Below are 18,977 nucleotides of genomic sequence, written 5' to 3'. Positions count from 1 at the left end.
ACCCAAAATACATCAAGTAGTAAATAATGACATTTAGTTTGTATATATGGACAAAACATAAAATGTTTATACACTTTTTAAATGTTTGTATTTGAAGAGACAAATAACATTTTGTAACCATGGACTGCTCTGCTCAAGACTATGTTCAGTTGTATCTTTTTTAAATCAACAGATTAAAGAATTAAAGTATTACAATGACACTCCTATTCCCACTCTTTAGAATAAACAACTGCTAACATTATTTTAAAATAGCTTTTTTTTTTTTTTTTAAGCTAAGCTAACCCTTTAAAATAAACCCTGAGTCCTAACCTCTTCTCCTGGCTCCTAGTGGCAGTTACATTCTGATGGAAGCCCAAGTGTCCACCTCTGGATACTTTTGTAAGAGACCGAGAATCCAAGGGACAGCGCACAGAGAAGCGAATACAGACACACATCCATCAACAATACACGGTACTGGAAACCTTTTATAAATGGCATTATACTTTTCTATCATTTGTCAAACTTGATGCAAGTTTTTCTACAAATAAATATTTTGTACTTATGTCCTTTATACATGCTTTTTAATTCGAAAAATAGGTGTATTTTTCTAGCTGATGTAAGTAACGATAGATCTAATGCATTTACAACATTACAACATATGAATACACTCCCCACTGATTTTTCCCAAGTGTTCTATCACACAGCGTTATAAAATTTCCGGGGTTTTTGTGGGTTTTTAATTTTAATAGAAGCTTATTTTTAGCAAATTAAACAATACTACTTATTAATCAGATTAAGTTTCGAATTAAGCAAAGCAAAAACAAAAATATAACTCAAATCATGATTATCTGTATCCACCAGGTAATAAATCAAATACCTTCATTATCAGTTGTTAAGTACAACTATAAATTAATCATCCAACTATTAAAAACCAATCACAGCTTTAAAAAGAACTATGTGTATCATACAAAAATAAAAAATAAATAAAATAATAATTAAATAATAATTAAATAATAAATAATAATAATAAAATAATAAATAAAATAATAAATAAATAAATAAATAAAATCTGTACATTTTTTCAAATTAAAAAGCATGTATAAAGGACATAAGTACAAAATATTTATTTGTAGAAAAATGTCAAATGTGCCTTATTTATGACTTATACTGTTTTTTCTGAAATTTTCTTAAAAATAAATTCAGATATTGATTTGTTGCCACCTACTGGTTAAATTCATACTTGAATAATATCATTGCACATTAAAAATTCACTATAGTTAGTATAAAACACTATGTCAAAAATATAGTAATGATCTTTATAAAATTTTACTAAGCTGATCTGATAAATTTAGCTTTGGAGACGCTGGTTTTTTTGGAGGGGAGAAGTTTTTAAAGCTACACCATGAGTTAATAATACCTTGACTTTTAAAAATATTCTAACAAAATTTTCATTAGTGTGTTGGGAATGTTTAAAAGTTAAAATACTATTATAATTTGTGAAAAATATAAAATCCTTATTTAATTAAAATACTTTCAGAATGTTATTCTTATTTTATTTACAACGCAAATGTTTATATGTGTCAGTTTTCCAGAATATTGGAGTTATAGAACTTAAGACACTGTCATCTTTTTTACAGTTAATATGTCAGAATCAGGACCCCCTTCCAAAAAAAAAAGCCCAAAATGTTCATTTTGCATTTTAAATATCTTTTCCTCTACAGCAGTCCTTCACCCTTTTTTTTTTTTTTTTTTTAAGTACAACCACTGGATGAAAAATCAGTGGTCCCACTGCACTGTTTTTTAAAACCACTCTTTTACTTAACCATATTTAAAAAGCATAACAAACAGAACACATGGAGTTATTTTTGGATCCCAATTCTAAAAAATCAACTGTAAGAAGTAATTGTGGAAATGTGAATACAAGACTGGGTTTAGATGACCACAATCTAAAGGGGCAGACAGAGAGGGAGACAATCCCAAGCAGGTTCCATGTTGTCAACACCAGTAAGACACTCACCCACCTGAGCCACCCAGGTACCCCAATGTCTCTTCTTATAAGGGCACTAATCCGGTCCTAAGGGCTTCACCCTTATGACCTTATCTAAATGTAACTACTTGCCAAAGGCCCCATCTCCAAACACCATCACTTTGGGGGTTAGGGCTTCAATATCGGAACTTGGGGGGACACAAATCAGTCCACAGCAGTCACTAAAAGATTTGTACATTTTCTTACATAGTCACAAATCATTAGCATATCTAACAAAGTAACAAAACTGAATTTAAGTGACAGGTACTTGCATTTAATATGCTATTAACTCAACTTCTAAGTTTGAAATTTCTCATAATTAAAAAAAAGCTTTAAAAAAGAATGTATGAAACTACTTTTCAATGTAATGCCTATAACCAAAACCGGAATTAAAATGTCTTAAGATAAACAAAGTACTAATCTTAAATTATTACAAGGCAAAAAAAGAAGCTGACTTGAAAATTTGTCTTTGAATAAATTTGGTAAGAACTGTTACAGGATTTTTAAAATAATTTGTCACACCTAAGAGTGTCAAGCTAAAAATGCTGACCTTACATACTCAATGTTCTAGTTAATTTGTCCAAATTATTTATCTACTTAAATGTCCTCAATTATGAAAAAGATGTTATTTTTGGATCCTACTGTAAAGAGAGTATCTTTCCATTATATATCCAATAGGTTATTACTGAAATATTTTTAAATTATTTTTTGTTTGGAATACTTCACTTGCCTTAACTCTTCTTAATTATAATTTTCACAATAGTCTCTGATCTTTCAAATAGACTTTATCATCTGAAAATAATAAGCTTCACTTCTAGTTTGTGTATGTATGTTTTTCTTGTATGACTGCACTGACATCTCTTTTATTTTTTTAAAAAAAAAATTTTTTTAACATTTATTTATTTTTGAGACAGAGAGAGACAGAGCATGAACAGGGGAGGGGCAGAGAGAGAGGGAGACACAGAATCTGAAACAGGCTCCAGGCTCTGAGCTGTCAGCACAGAGCCCGACGCGGGGCTCGAACTCACGGACCGTGAGATCATGACCTGAGCCGAAGTCGGACGCTTAACCGACCAAGCCATCCAGGCACCCCTACACTGACATTTCTAAAATAACACTAAGCAGGATGCCTGGGTGGCTCAGTTGGCTAAGCATTCGACTCTTGATCTCAGCTCAGGTCATGATCTCACAGTTCATGAGTTCAAGCCCAGCCTCAGGCTCTGTGACAGCACAGAGACTGCTTGAGATTCTATCTGCCCCTCCCCCACTCACATACTTGCATGTGCACATGCACACTCTATTTCAAATAAACTTTAAATGTTTATTCATTTATTTTTGAAAGAGAGAGAGAGAGTCTGTAAACGGAGAGGTGCCGAGGGACAGAGGATCCGAAGCAAGCTCTGTGCTGACAGCAGAGAGCCCGATGTGGGGCTCACACTCACAAACCATGAGATCATGACCTGAGCCAAAGTCAGATGCTCAACTGACTGAGCCACCCAGGAGCTCCGAGAATAAGCTTTAAAAAAAAAAAAAAAAAAAAAAAAAAAGTATCTACTTAAAATTCTGTGTGACAAAGTGGGAAATGTGCATAAAGAACTGGTACACACCAAAATACGACGGCTATCTCAAGAAAAAGCACTTGGGTAACCGAATTGTAGGCGGAATTAGCCACTTTCTTTCACAGAACATCATCTTTACTTGAAAAAACACCACAAACTATGCTTATTCAGACTTGGCTACATGAAAGACCTTTCTATAAAAAAATAAATAAATAAGCAAGCCTAGCATTTCAAGAAAAACAAATGAAAGAGTATTTGTTGCCAGTGATAAAATTCAAGCTTTCAAGACAATAGTCTATAAAACTTCCGTGTGCCACCAGAAGCAGGACAGGTCTCAACGCTTAAAACTCTTCTGATCAGATATTAATGAGCATTACTTTGGGATACAGTTTAACAACATGTGTCAACATCTGAAGTACTGCATGACTCATTTTCCAGAAGACTGACGCATGATGTTACAAAACCATGTACGGGGCAAAGAGTCATGTAAAGTACGAGAAAATAAATGAATTTTAATGTGACAGTATGAAAAGCTCATCAATATGCGTTTAGATTCCACAACACCACCTTTCTTCCAACACCTGCCCACTTGCCAAGTGTCAGTGTAGTCACAATGAATACCTATGATTATCTAAAAAGTCTGTTAAAACACTCTTCCAACTACCTATCTGTCCACGGCCACATCTTCTTCATATGCTTACTTCAAATATATCACAACAGACTGAATGAAGAAGTATACGTGAGAATCCGTCTACTAAGTCAGACGTTAAAGGCCACTTCTCTCAATGTTTTGAAAGTTAGTTTTCATTTTTAAAAAAATGTTATCTAGGTGACCATTTTTTATTTTTGTTTTTTTTAATGCTTATTTATTTACTTTGAGAGAGTGAGACAGAGGGAAGGGCAGAAAGAGAGGGGGAGAGAGAACCCAAGCAGGCTCCACACTGTCCGCAGAGCCTGACGCAAGTGTCCATCTCCGGGAACCACAAGAGTTTGCGATCTGAGCCGAAATTAAAAGTCAAAAGCTCAATTGAGACACCCAGGCATCCCTGTTTGTTCGTTTGTTTGTTTGTGTTTGTTTAATGGTAAATGTTTCACTTCCTACTCTGTGGCCTATCAGTGTTAAAATTACTCCGTCAATCACAGACGTGTACAACAACAAATACAAAATGAGAGAACTTCCACAAAAAGGATGGCCATTCTCAAACGAGATTTTTTACAGATTTCTACTCTCAAAACAGTCCTCCGCTGGAAAGAAAATCGTATCATCAGGAGAAATACATTAAAACCAGACAAAATAATATGTAAGAAAAGTACATATGTTTACATATCGATTTTCAAAGCAATTCTGGACCCTTCACACATTTTACCTCAGCTGTATGGGAGAAAGGTTAAGCATCAATTTGTCACAGACAACTCCATTCAGAAACAGAGGGGGAGGTTTGTGAGACAGTCACAGGGGTGCACACAGGGCCAAAGGGAAGGCCAACGGTGCAGAGAAGGGTCAGGATGGAGACAGTCCCGGATGATCTTGACCACATCGTCTGGGTCCTACTCCTAAAGGGCAGGATCTCCAGTCACTGGGCACAGGGTTCAAATTCTAGGGAGGAAGCTCCAGGTCTGGATCAAGTCAGGTGCCTGTGGGAGGACAGAGGATACCCTCCATCCCTCTACCCGCACTTCTCCCAGCACTCTCAATACTGAATGATCCAGCAAAATGAAAAAAGGGTGTCCTTTTCACAAGATGATGAAATGACCAACAGCAAAGAAACAACACATGCCCGCCAGGCAAGGTGAAGTTACTGTGGTTTTGAAACACGCTTGAGTTTTGTCACTGACATTCTAGAAATCCACTACATTTGACATAAACATAAAACCACACGAGAAGATGAGACACAAGAAAATAGACAGCAGTCCAGTTTCTTACTAATCCTCCACATCCTCATTTCGTCCTGGTCACCACATAGATATGTAATTACATACACCTCCTCAAACTAGTGTAATAAAGCACCCATACTCAATTACTTACCAAATGTTCCCTGGACTCTAAGACATAATTAAATGATTTCCTTCCAGAGACTACCCTCCCTGAGCTTATACTTAAGAGTAAACAAAGTAACTTAAAGTGCCAAAACAACTGAAGAACATACGATACAGTATCGACCAATTTGTCTTCCATAGACAAGTACTGCAAGGAAGTTCTTCCCATGCAATCAAATTAACCCTCACAGCAATCTCACAAAGCAAAAACCATGGCTCTTGCTCAGGAGTGATTTTGATATGCCCCCCACGCAATGCCCAGAGACCTCCGGCAACGACTGGAGACCTTTTCCATCATCAGGCTGATTAGCTGTGACGAGCAGCTGCAGTGCCAAGGCTGAAAAATGCTGTCGGTGATCATTCTCCATTTCACTGACAAAACAAGCTCAGAAACAGTGATTTTTTTTTGCCCAATCCATGACACCCAAGAAGTAGTAAAGCTGCAGTTTAAACCTAGGTCTAGTTCCAGAATCCACAATCATAACCAGGATTTATGCAGGCTCAAATTATAATAAAATAAAAAGCTGAAATTAAAAAATATATACTAATAACAGCATCAAAAAATATTAAATACTTAGGAATAAATCTGACCAAAGATGTGTAACACCTGTACACTGAAAACTAGAAAATATTACTGAAAAGAATTAAAGACAACCTAAATAAAGGTAGAAACATATGCTCATGGACCACAGATTCAGTACTGCTAAGATGTTACTTCTCCCCCAAATTTATCTATAGATTCAATGCAACCCCAATCTAAATAAGCACTTTTTGGTGGAAACTGACAAGCTGATCCTACAACTCATGGAGAAATACAAAGGATCTAGAATAACAAAAAAAAAAAACTTTGAAAAACAACAAATATGGAGGACTTAAACCACCAGACTTCAAGAATTATTATTAAAGCTACAGTAATCAAGACAGTAAAATATCAACATAGATGAAAAGGTCTATAATCAATAGGACAGATTCAAGTCCGGAAAGAGAACACACATATGTGGTAAATTAATGTTCAACAAAAAAAACAAAGGCAGGGGCGCCTGGGTGGCGCAGTCGGTTAAGAGTCCGACTTCAGCCAGGTCACGATCTCGCGGTCAGTGAGTTCGAGCCCCGCGTCGGGCTCTGGGCTGATGGCTCAGAGCCTGGAGCCTGTTTCCTATTCTGTGTCTCCCTCTCTCTCTGCCCCTCGCCCATTCATGCTCTCTCTCGGTCCCAAAAATAAATAAACATTGAAAAAAAAATTTAAAAAAAAAAAAAAAAAAAAACAAAGGCAATTCAGGGAAGAAAGAATAGTCTTTTCTACAAAAAGTGCTGGAGGGGCACCTAGCTGGCTAGGTCAGTACAGCACGGAACCCTTGATCTCAAGGTTGAGGGTTCAAGCCCCCCACTGGGTATAGAGATTAATTAAAAATAAAATCTTCATCCACATTTGTACTTAAAAAAAAAAATTTGCGGGGCGCCTGGGTGGCGCAGTCGGTTGAGCGTCCGACTTCAGCCAGGTCACGATCTCGCGGTCCGTGAGTTCGAGCCCCGCGTCAGGCTCTAGGCTGATGGCTCAGAGCCTGGAGCCTGTTTCCTATTCTGTGTCTCCCTCTCTCTCTGCCCCTCCCCCGTTCATGCTCTGTCTCTCTCTGTCCCAAAAATAAATAAACATTGAAAAAAAAAATTTGCTTATCTAGTTTCTGATTTAAAATACTGAAAGTAAGGGTGCCTGGGTGGCTCAGTCAAACATCCAACTCTTGGTGTCAGCTCAGGTAACAATCTCACCATAAGTCTGAGCCCCACGTCAGGCTCCACACTGACAGTGCAGAGCTGGCTTGGGATTCTCTCGATCTCCCTCTCTCTCTCTGTCCCTCCCCCACTAGCTTTCTCTTTCTCTCTCTCTCAAAATAAACATTTTTTTAAATCATAAAAATGAATAAAATATTGAAAGGAAGAGGAGGGGATTTTAAGTAATTGTACAAAGGGAACAAAGAACAATGACAGCTCTTACACTGATGTGCAGTGTTCAGAGTCCGTTAGGATGAATCTCAATTCAGTCAAGTTTCTCTCCTACAGATTCAAAAACTAAAAACTAAACAGTAGTTTTCAGGTTGGTGAGATAATCCAAATTCATTTGCACATTTTAAAGAAATGCACAAGACCAGACTAGAGAAATGAATAATATGACCAAATATACCGCAGGAAATAAAAAAATACTATATTAAAAAGAAGGAAAAGACGTTATGTAACAATTAGAAGTTACAAAAGAGAATAAGGTTTAAAAAAACACAACTGAAACACCATATCATCTGAAGAACAAAAACTTTTCATTTATTCATTCATAAATATTTATTTTATACACGAAGAAATGTGTTTGGAATGTAAAGCTGGGCAAGAAACAAGTGTCCAAAATGGACATGGCCAATGACCACAAAGGCGTATGTTCTACATCTGCTCTGACCAATATCATAGCCACTAGCCACATGTGACTAGTTAAATTTAAACTAATTTACATTAGGTGCGCCTGGGCGGCTCAGTCGGTTAAGTATCCAACTTCGGCTCCAGTCATGATCTCACGGTTCATGAGTTTGAGCCCATCAGGCTCTGCGTTGACAGCTCAGAGCTTGGAGCCTGCTTCAGGTTCTGTGTCTCCCTCTCTCTCTGCCCCTCCCCCACTAGCACTCTGTCTCTGTGTGTCTCTCTCTCTCAAAAATAAACCTTAAAAAAAATGTAAACTAACTTACGTTAAATAAAATTAGAACTTCAGTCCCTCAGTCACAACAGCCGTACTTCAAGTGATCTAGAACACGCTCCAGGCTGCCATATTGGGCAGCACAGATACAGAACATCTCCATCATCACACCAAGATCTGTTGGACAGCACTGGTTTAGAATAGTGTTACACCCTTCCCTGTCTCTGTTGACTCAACAAAAAAATGGAATCTTAACTTCTTCCCTTCTTCAAAAGGAAAGTGTAAAATGTTAACCACTTGTCTCCTGGAAAGTACCACGTAACAGTTTTCCTACAGGTGTATTTACTGTATTAAAAGCTGAAAAAAGTCTTCCTAGGTTAACTCATACAGGAAAATAATCATTTTGAATGCTTTCACCATGGCTTTAAAATCTTTACAACATTTATCATTTGAGTATTTCAGGGGCACCTGGGTGGTTCAGTCAGTTAAGCATCTGACTCTTGGTTTCAGCTCAGATCATAATCTCACGGTTCTTGAGTTCAAGCCCTGCATCAGGCTCTGTGCTGACAGCTCAGAGTCTGGAGCCTGCTTCGGATTCTGTGTCTCCCTCTCTCTCTGTCCCTTCCCAGCTCGTGCTCTGTCTCTCTCTCTCTCAAAAAATAAATGACATTAAAAAATTTTTTAAATAAAAATAAAACATTTTAAAAAGAGACAAACAAAGGAAATGGTGGTCGCCAGGGGTCAGGTAAGGGGGAAGAAGGAAGGTGTTGTTTGATGGGTCCAAGAATTGTGGTTCTTTAAGACAGTCTTAGTGTTGTGTTACACAACAGTGGGTACATATGCCGCTGTACTGGACACAAAATTGTTAAGATGGTAAATTTTATGTTGTGGGTTTTTTACAATAAGAGAAATGAATATGCATATATTATTTCTTATAAATGACAAAAAAAAACTGGCTCTAATGCAAACCTGATATGAACTTTTCTAAAGAAAACTTAAGCTGTTACATAATAAATTATTTATACTGATCTCCAAAGGCGTATCCATAATAAGTGGCTGCCTTTAAAATGTTCTTTTCGGGGCGCCTGGGTGGCGCAGTCGGTTAAGCGTCCGACTTCAGCCAGGTCACGATCTCGTGGTCCGTGAGTTTGAGCCCCGCGTCGGGCTCTGGGCTGATGGCTCAGAGCCTGGAGCCTGTTTCCGATTCTGTGTCTCCCTCTCTCTCTGCCCCTCCCCCATTCATGCTCTGTCTCTCTCTGTCCCAAAAATAAATAAAAGTTGGAAAAAAAAATTTTAAATGTTCTTTTCAATATTTTAGTAAATAGGCTATCTGGGAAGCTTCACAAAGATATTTACCATAAATGTATTTTAATGATACTGTATGTAGGAAGTGTCCATTTGTATTTCTCTACTGTAGCAAACAGCAGTGCAATAAATCTCCTGTCAGTCTTTTAAAAATAAAAGTAAATGAAAATAAGGGCACCTGGGTGCTTAGTTGGTTAAGCACCTGGCTTTCAATTTCAGCTCAGGTCGTGATCTTGTGGTTCGTGAGTTCAAGCCCCACGACAAGCTCTGAACTCAATGTGGAGCCTGCTTGGGATTCTCTCTGTCCTTCCCTCCCTCCCTCTCTGCTCCTCTCCCACTGGTGCTTTCACTCTCCTAAAATGAATAAATAAACTTAAAAAGGAAAAGAAAAAAAATCAAATGTTTTTCATAAATAGTACCCAGTGAAAACAAGTTTAATGAAACCCTGGTTTCTTTTTTTTTTTTTTTTTTTCTTAAGTAGGCTTCACACATAGCACAAGCCCAATGTGGGGCTTGAACTCACAACCTTGAGATCAAGACCTGAGCTAAGATAAAGAGTCAGATGCTTAACCGACTGAGCCACCCATGCGACCCTAAAGATTTTAAGTTATTTCTACACCCAATGCAGGGCTCAAACCCACAACCCTGAGATCAGGAGTCACGTGCTCCACCAACTAAGCCAGCCAGGTGCCCTTGAAACTCTGGTCTCTAATACATACAGAGAGTCTGAATATGGGATGATGAAAACAGTCCAGAGATGGACCTGTGGTGATGGCTGCAAGACCATGTAAACATACTTAATGCCACTGAACTGTATGTATGTATACTTACAAAACATTAAAATGATGAATTTTATGTTATGTATATTTTACCATAATAAAAACAAACTCTGAGCTTCAATAAGAATTAGAAACTTTTATGTGAGTCATTTGCAATAATTTATGAACCATTAAGTCATATGTGGTCTTTTGCACAATTCTCAACTACCACTAAGATACCTCAAGGGCCTTAGTTATTCATAAAATGATTATATCACAATTGGAAACTTTCCTTGAAAACAGAAGTTTAGAAAAACATTTTCAAACTGATCCACAAATGACTTATATTAATATTAATGACACTGTAACTGCTTGGCAAACTTAATAAGTCACTGTTTGGTACAGAAAAGTGAAATATTTTCTAACCAAACTAGTTCAGTACAATCAGGTAGCATGTTTTTAAAAATAAAATGTTTTATTTAAAGAAACATTTGACCTTGGATCAAGGATCCTTCATAAATACCCATGTGAAAGTCCTGGGGCCAAGTACTGGCTGAAGCCCAAGAAAGAGATACTAGAATGAAAACCAGCAGAAAGAAGAGAGTCTTCCAGTTACTGCTTATTCAGTAACACCTGGCCCTAACATGTGCAGGCGTTATGCTAAATATGTCCTATGAACTCTTATTCAATCTTCACAGTAACCCCATGAGACGGACACCTGAATTAATCCTGACTCACACACGAGGAAACTGAGGCGCAAGAGCGGTCACACGACATGCTCCAGATTACACAGCACAGGACTGGAACAAGCAGTCACGTCCGTCAGGAAGGCCCGTTCCACTGTAAAGGGGGGGATGGGGGGGGGGTCCCAGAGCCCATCACAAGTGTTATCTCTTTGCTGTCAACTTTATGACTCACTGTGAAGTGGCCCACACTTTTATGACCCCTATTTTCAAAGAGGAAACGAGGTTCGGGGAGGATAAACCACATCCTCCAGAGCCTCAGGGAGCAGGCTGCAGAGCTGGGTCTGAAACCCCAGTCTTCTGACTCCTCCCCCGGGAGCCCTTCCTCCTCCCTGTGCCTGACCCGGGCGCTGGCTTTAAAAATATGTTCACCAAGTATTTAGTATGTCTCTCTTCAAAGGGGGGAGACAGCCTCCACTGTCCCCCCAGTAGCTCACTTCTAACCAGTAAAATGTGGCAGAGGTGACAGGTGTGAGACTTCCCAGAGCAGGTCATGAAAAGCACTGTGGCTTCCTCCTTGCTCTCTCGGATCATCACTCTGGGCAAAGCCAGCTGACGTGTCGTGAGGACGCTCAAGGAGAGGTCCACATGGCAAGGAACTGAGGTCTCCTGCCAAGAGCCATGTCAGTAAGCCAGCTTGGAAGGAGCTCCTCCAGCCCCAGCCAAGCCTTCCAATGTCTGCAACCCAGCGCCAGAACCGCCCAGCTGCACGGCTCCCGAATTCCTAACCTCGGGAACTATGCAGTGATAAATGCCTGTTGTATGAAGCCACTGTGGTTTTTGTTCGAGTTTACTGATGCATCACTGACGTTTTGTAAGTGATTAAGTCACTATGTTTTAAGATAATCTGTTACAAAGTGATAAGCAACTAATACAAATGGGAAAGAAAACACACACATCTCACATGTGACCAACACCCTACAATCCAGAGCACAGGCTCCGCAGGTCATGTCTTAAAAGCAGCTGTACATATGACCTGGACTAAGGGGCGGTTCCTCAGAATCAGTTTTGCCATGTGTACTAGGACAGATACAAACCTCATTTTAAATACCCTCTTCATTTTACAATCATCTTTCCATTTTCTGTACCTCTCAGTCACCACGAGGACTACACGGAAGAACATGGCCAGCACTCAGCATGGTGCATACACTGAAGGTTTACAAATGTTCACTGTTACTAATCTTACTTCCTTACTCTCCCTTCACTAGCAGCCACCCCAGTCTTATAACCATGCTTTAAATATTCCCAATTCTCGGGGCGCCTGGGTGGCTCAGTCGGTTGAGCATCCGACTTCGGCTCAGGTCATGATCTCACGGTTCATGAGTTCAAGCCTCACATTGGGCTCTGTGCTGACAGCTCAGAGCCTGGAGCCTGCTTCAGATTCTGTCTCTTTCTCTCTGGCCCCCCCCCCCTTCAAAAAATGAATAACCATTTTTTTAAAAACATTTTAAAAAAATTCCCAATTCTCAACAGGGAGCACCTCCTTTGGCCACCAAAACAGCCCATTAGCCATTTTTACTGGTCTTCATTTACTAACTCTGATGCACAGGACACTCATTCAAATGGTGCCCGTCCCTTGGCCTCCAGAGAATAAACTACTACCACTAACACAGTCCTCTTCAGGCCTCTGCTACTGCTGTTACTCCCCATCCTGCCCCTTCAAAATGTAGGTTATCTTCAACATTCTCTTAATTCTTACACAGCCTCAATTATGACCTTTTTGGGGATGACCCTCTGACTCCTAGATATATTACAGCCTCTCTCTCTTATCTGAGTAGATGAGATCCCAATTCATCCAACTCAAAAGCCACATATGAATGTCTCATATCTCAAACTCCAACAAAATCTCAATCTTTTGCCTCCACCTCAATCCTCTTATTTTTCCCCTTCATCCCCAGGCCCAACCCTGTTCTTCCCCCTGTGTTCATTAACGGACCAAAATCTTCCAAGTCAGAAGATGACATATCCGAAGTCACATCAAAATCCTCCCCCTTCTGCAAAAGGTGCCAGGCACTGCGCTGGGCACCAGGGAAACACGGCAGGCGGGACCCAGCTGCCCCGAGCAGCTCACCATCTAGCGGCTTCCAGTCTGCTGCCAAGTCCTAATGATTCCACCTGTGCAGACACACATTCCATCCCTCCGTCCCACTCCTCCCACCACCACCCAGCCTCACACCTGGATCACTGCGAGAACGTGCAAAAGTGTCTCTCCAGATCTTCAGTCTCTGCCACGGGCCTCAGCCCTCCTCCACGTAGCTGCCCATCCGTTATCTTAAGCAGGTGAGCATGCTATTCCTCAAAAATCCGCCATTGCTTCCAGACAAACTCAGAATTTCCTACTCCCACCTTCTGCATCCTGCTGTGACCCCATGTATGCGCTGAGATGCTCAGGACCTCTCACTCTCTCCTTCACACTCACACTGTTTGTCACCTATTCCCTCAGAATGTCACGGCCTGAGTGAAAATTCATTTGGGCAGTCAGTCATCAGAATTCTCGGAGCCCTCCCTTAATTCTACAAAGCACAATGTACCTCTATTTGCTCTCCACCCTTTCCACTTTTGATCACTGCTCACTTGTTTACTTGCCTGCCTCTCTGAGTAGGTCACAAATCCCTGGCTGCCACTAATTAACTTGGCAATCTCGAGTAAGTCACTGCATTATGTGAGGTTCAATTTTCTCATCAGTAAAATGAAGGAGTTAGATTAAGTAATTGCTAAGGAACTCCCGACTCCACAAAGTTCCATAAGGATCAGTCTTATGAAAAAAGGCAGCACAGTACAACAGTAAGCTTGGACACGGTGTCAGATAAGTGGCCTGAACCCCAGCTCTCCAAGCCCCCAACACTCAACAATGATGGGCCAGATGCTCACCATTTCTGTGCCCCAGCTCCTCATCTGTAAAATGAGAATAACAGTGTAATCCAAGAGCACCTGAGTGGCTCAGTAGGTTAAGCGTCCGACTCTTGATTTTGGCTTAGGGCATGATCTCACGGTTTGTGAGTTCAAGTCCCACATCAGGACACTCTCTCTCTCTCCCTCTCTCTCTCTCTTTCTGCCCACTCACACATGCACACTCTCTCTCAAAAAATAAATAATTTTTTTAAAAAATAGTAATTTAGAATTCCTTCAGTGTTTTTCTTTTGGTAATATCTTTCAGTTTTTGGTTGTTTTCCTTTTAATAATAGCTTTAGTCAGATACAATTCACGTATCATACAATTCATGCATTTAAAGTATAGAATTCCATGACTTTTAGTATATTCAAAGTTGTTGTTGTTGTTGTTTTTTATTTTTTTTTCAACGTTTATTTATTTTTGGGACAGAGAGAGACAGAGCATGAACGGGGGAGGGGCAGAGAGAGAGGGAGACACAGAATCGGAAACAGGCTCCAGGCTCTGAGCCATCAGCCCAGAGCCCAACGTGGGGCTCAAACTCACGGACCGTGAGATCGTGACCTGAGCTGAAGTCGGACGCTTAACCGACTGTGCCACCCAGGCGCCCCAGTATATTCAAAGTTGTAAAAGCATCACCATAATTAATTTTGTTATATCTTCATCACCCCCAAAAGAAACTCATACTATCAATAATAGCTCCCCATTCCCCGCCACCCACCCACCCCCCCCCCCCCCGCCCCGAGCCTTAAGCAACCACTTCTTTATTTTCCATCTCCAGGGATCTGCATGTTCTAAAATCTCATGTCAATATAATATCTGGTCACTCATGACTGGCTTCCTTCATTTAACATACTGATTTCAAGGTACACCTACGATGTAGTAATTGACAGTAATCCGTTGTATTATTGCCAAATGAAATTCCACCATGGATATACTACAATTTCTTTATCCATTCATCAGTTGATGCACATTTGGGTTATTCCCACCTGCCATTATGAATAACACTGCTCTTTGAGTGTAAGTAATGGAAACCCCAACTCAACCTGGCTTACGTAACTGGAAATCCATCAGGTAGCCCCTGTTTCAGACAGAGTTTCAATATCATTTTCAGGACTGAGTCTCTCCCCACCTCTCGGCTAGGCTCAGTTCTCTGTTTGCAGGGTCTGTCTGGTGACAAAATGGCACCACAACTTCATTTCACAACCTCTCACAGTCAAGCCAAACAAAGCAAAAGCCCCTTCCAGATCCTCCAACAAAAGCCCTGTGATGAGCTCTAGGTGGACTCTGTGGCCAGTGAGCAGAAAACACTGACTGAAACAGGACACACACTATCCCTGGAGTGTGAGAAGAAACGGGAAGAGACTGAATTACCTGAACCAAAAATAGATAAGGCCTAATCCCCACACAAAAACTGAGGCCTCTTTTCAGGAGGATAAATGGATTCTGGACAGCTGAAAATTTAAAGAGCCCAATTTCAGGTTGTTAGAATTAAACATGAGAAGTACACACTGAGCATTTAGTAGGATGCCCAAGACACAAGAGCTTAATAAATAGAAGCTGCTGTATTAGCTATTTATGTATATGAGATGAACCACAAGGGAGCTGATAGAATCTGACATTTAGGGAAAAGAAGCCAATTTCATATAGCTCAATGTCATATATACTCAGCTTAAAATTAAGGCATGTTCAACCACATCTGCTTTTTCACAGTGACATGTAAGACTACATCTTTATCAAAAAAAAAAAAAAAAAAAGAACAAGGCTTATTTTCAAAATCTTTAAAACCTTCAGGTTACAGAGTTAAGAATCTCTACTTTAGGAGGGATTTCTCTGGTCTTGTGGAAAAAAACGAGTCAAAGCTCGGGAAAGCAAAGTCTCCGAGATGGGCGGTGCCACAAAGTAGTTCCTACCCGAACAGTAACACCCAGTTCAGGCCTGATGTCCACCTGAACCCCTGTCAGTCAGAGTTCTCAACTCTATTAAGAATTCTTTTCATGGGAAAACATCACTTGATGCCTCAATACTAGCTAACAAGAAACTAGAATTCCCTTTACAAAAAAACGGTTTTTTCAATCTTACCCAAAGTACATTTACCACACGAAACAAGGGATGGGATAACAAATGTTTATCTCCCTCTTAGATTCTGCCTGAACGCAATTTAAAAATAAAAAATAGATCTAAAAATGACTACAAGGACCACCCATTCCTTTTATCACATGCCTTTGTCTCCTCCTCCCCATCCCCATATTCTAGTTTCAAATTACAGACCTAGACTATCTCTTTCATGATTTCTAGATCTAACTTCATGAGGACCTGTACTTCAACATTATGTCTCCTATAAATAAGTTATAGGGGCTGATATAGAAAGATTTAAGCTGGCCAACAGGTACATGAAAAGATGCTCAACATCACCAGCCATCAGAGGAACTGTAAATCAAAACCACAATGAGGTATCACCTTACACCTGTCAGAATGACTAACCTCAAAAAGACAAAGGGGCCCCTGGCTGGCTCAGTCTATAAAGTATTTGACTCTTAATCTCAGGGTCCCAGATTCTCATGAGTTCGAGCCCCACGTTGGGGGTGGAGTTTACTTAAAAAACAAAACAAAACAAAACAAACACCTGGTTTTGGGTCAATTCAAGAGCATGAGACTTTTGATCTCAAGGTTGTGAGTTTGAGCCCCATGTCAAGTGTAGAGATTACTAACAAAAATATAATGAAAACTTTTTAAAAAATGAAAAAAGCAGTAACAAGTGTTGGTGGGGATATGGAGAAAAATAAACCCTCATGCACTATTGGTAAGAATGTAAATTGGTGCAGACACTATGGAAAACAATATGAAGGTTCCTCAAAAAATTAAAAATATAAATACTATATGATTCACTAATTCCACTAATGGGTATTTACCCAAATAAAACAAACACACCATTTCAAAGAGATATATGCACTCCTGTGCTGTCAGCAGCATTATTTTTTTTAATGTTTATTTATTTATTTTGAGACAAAGAGCGTGTGATGGGGGAGGGGCAGGGAGGGAGGAAGAGAGAGAATCTGAAGCAGGCTCCACACTGGCAGCGCAGAGCCCAACGTGGGGCTCAATCTCACGAACCATGAGATCATGACCTTAGCCAAGTTCAAGAGTCAGACGCTTAATCAACTGAGCCACCCAGGCACCCTGTAGCATTATTCACAATAGCCAAGATATGGAAGCAACCCAAGTCAAGGGTCCATCAGTGGATGAAGAGATCAAAAAGATATGGTGTACACACACACACACACACACACACACACACACACAATGGAGTATCACTCAGCCATAAAAAAAGAATGAGATCTTGCCATTTGTGACAACATGGATGGACCTACAGGGTGTTATGCTAAGGGAAGAAAGAGAAAGACATATACCACATGACTTCACTTATACATGGAATCTAAAAAACAAAACATATGAACAAACAAAAAGCACAAACAGACTCATAAATACAGAAAATAAGGCTGCCAGTGGAGAGGGAGAATAGGGACAAGGGACAAACTGAGTGAAGGGGAGAGGGAGGCACAGGCTTCAGGTTATGGAATGAGTAAGTCACGAGGATGAGAGAACAGCATACAGAATATAACCAATGGTATTGTAATAGAGCTGTTCAATCACTATACCGTAACCTGAAACTAATGTAACATTGTGTGTCAACTACACTGCAATTTTTAAAAATGTGAGATAGCTAAAATAAAGGCATCTGCATGTTTAGATACTTAAGAAAATTTTATCACAATTCCATAGCTTGTCTTTTCCCCCTGTTATAAAAACCTCTAAAACACAAACGAAACAACATAAAATACCCTCCACTTACTGAACATTTAGTATGCGCCACACAGAATAAGAGCGTGTGTGTGTGTAGATCCCATTTAATCCTCACATTTACTCTCTGAGAGCTCTACTTTAGGATGAAGAAATTGAGCTTCAGAAAAACTGAATAACTTATCTACCACTGAGAAAAGTGATGCCTTCAAAACTCGAACCCTGGTCAGCTACCTCTGATAGCAAGATCAACCTCAGTCAAGAATATTCAAAGAAAAATCGGATTTTGGGGAAGTGGGAAACCATCACATCCTCTAGGTAATTGGGGAAGTGAGACAGCCTTTGCCTTACACAAGGTAAGGGGACTCCAACTTTAAGAGCATGAAGGTACAAAGCCCAGGATCCCCCAAAAGTACACTTTTATCTCCAAGTGTCTCTTGATCGCAATGACGACACTGCAGGTAGGAGGCAGGAGTGGAGCCAAGGGACACAGAACAGCTCTGCTACTGTTATGCCTACAGGACACTGGTTGCTATAGAAATACTGAAAACCTCAGCCCTGTAGCTACTAAAAAACAAAACAAAAAACAAGTTTTCAAAGCTAAGACAGCAAACAAAATTACACCTTTTAAAAAAAAAAATCTTACTGTACACTAAAGTTTTCTACCTAAAGTAACTTCCATCCCACTCCTGTATGCATGTGACAGAACAGCCCAGCGCCATGTGGCAGGTTAATAGTCCTTTCCATTCAGGAAAAGAGAATATACGTTTTTTTGTTGGTTTGTTGTTTTTTTTTTTTTTTTTTTTTTTTTTGACCGTAAAAGGAAGAATTAAAAAATACGGTTCATGCAGTGCACCTGGCTGGCTCAATAGGTACAGTGTGCAACTCTTGATGTTGGGGTTGTGGGTTCTAGCCCCACATTGTGTAGAGATTACCTTAAAAAAAAAAAAAGCTATAAAAAAAAAAGGTCCTTACAATAATCTCTCTTTAGGGGGTTAGAAACTTTATCTTCTGTATCAGGCCCAGAACTGCTTTGTCTTTCTGCAGATCAGATGGTGGTTTCAAAGACCCACTGTATAGAGTCCAGGGCTCTAGGTCTACACTCAAACTGGCTCAGCCACTAAACAGGGTAAGTGACTTTAATCAAGTAACTTCTGTTCTTTAGGCCCTCGTGTCTCCTTCACTGAAGAAAAGAAGGAGACATGC

General features: G+C 39.9%; 1 protein-coding gene across 19 annotated transcripts in view; it reads right to left on the bottom strand.

Annotated features, from left to right (window-relative positions):
* The window catches only part of SRPK2 (SRSF protein kinase 2), a 256,095-nt gene that overhangs the window by 215,253 nt on the left and 21,865 nt on the right, over nt 1-18,977 (bottom strand). The gene's annotated exons all lie outside the window — the stretch shown is intronic.

This window comes from Felis catus, chromosome A2 (genome assembly GCF_018350175.1).
Source record: "Felis catus isolate Fca126 chromosome A2, F.catus_Fca126_mat1.0, whole genome shotgun sequence".
Lineage (NCBI taxonomy): Eukaryota > Metazoa > Chordata > Mammalia > Carnivora > Felidae > Felis > Felis catus.
Note: the sequence above shows the minus strand (reverse complement) of the source record. Positions and strands in the feature narration are given on the sequence as shown.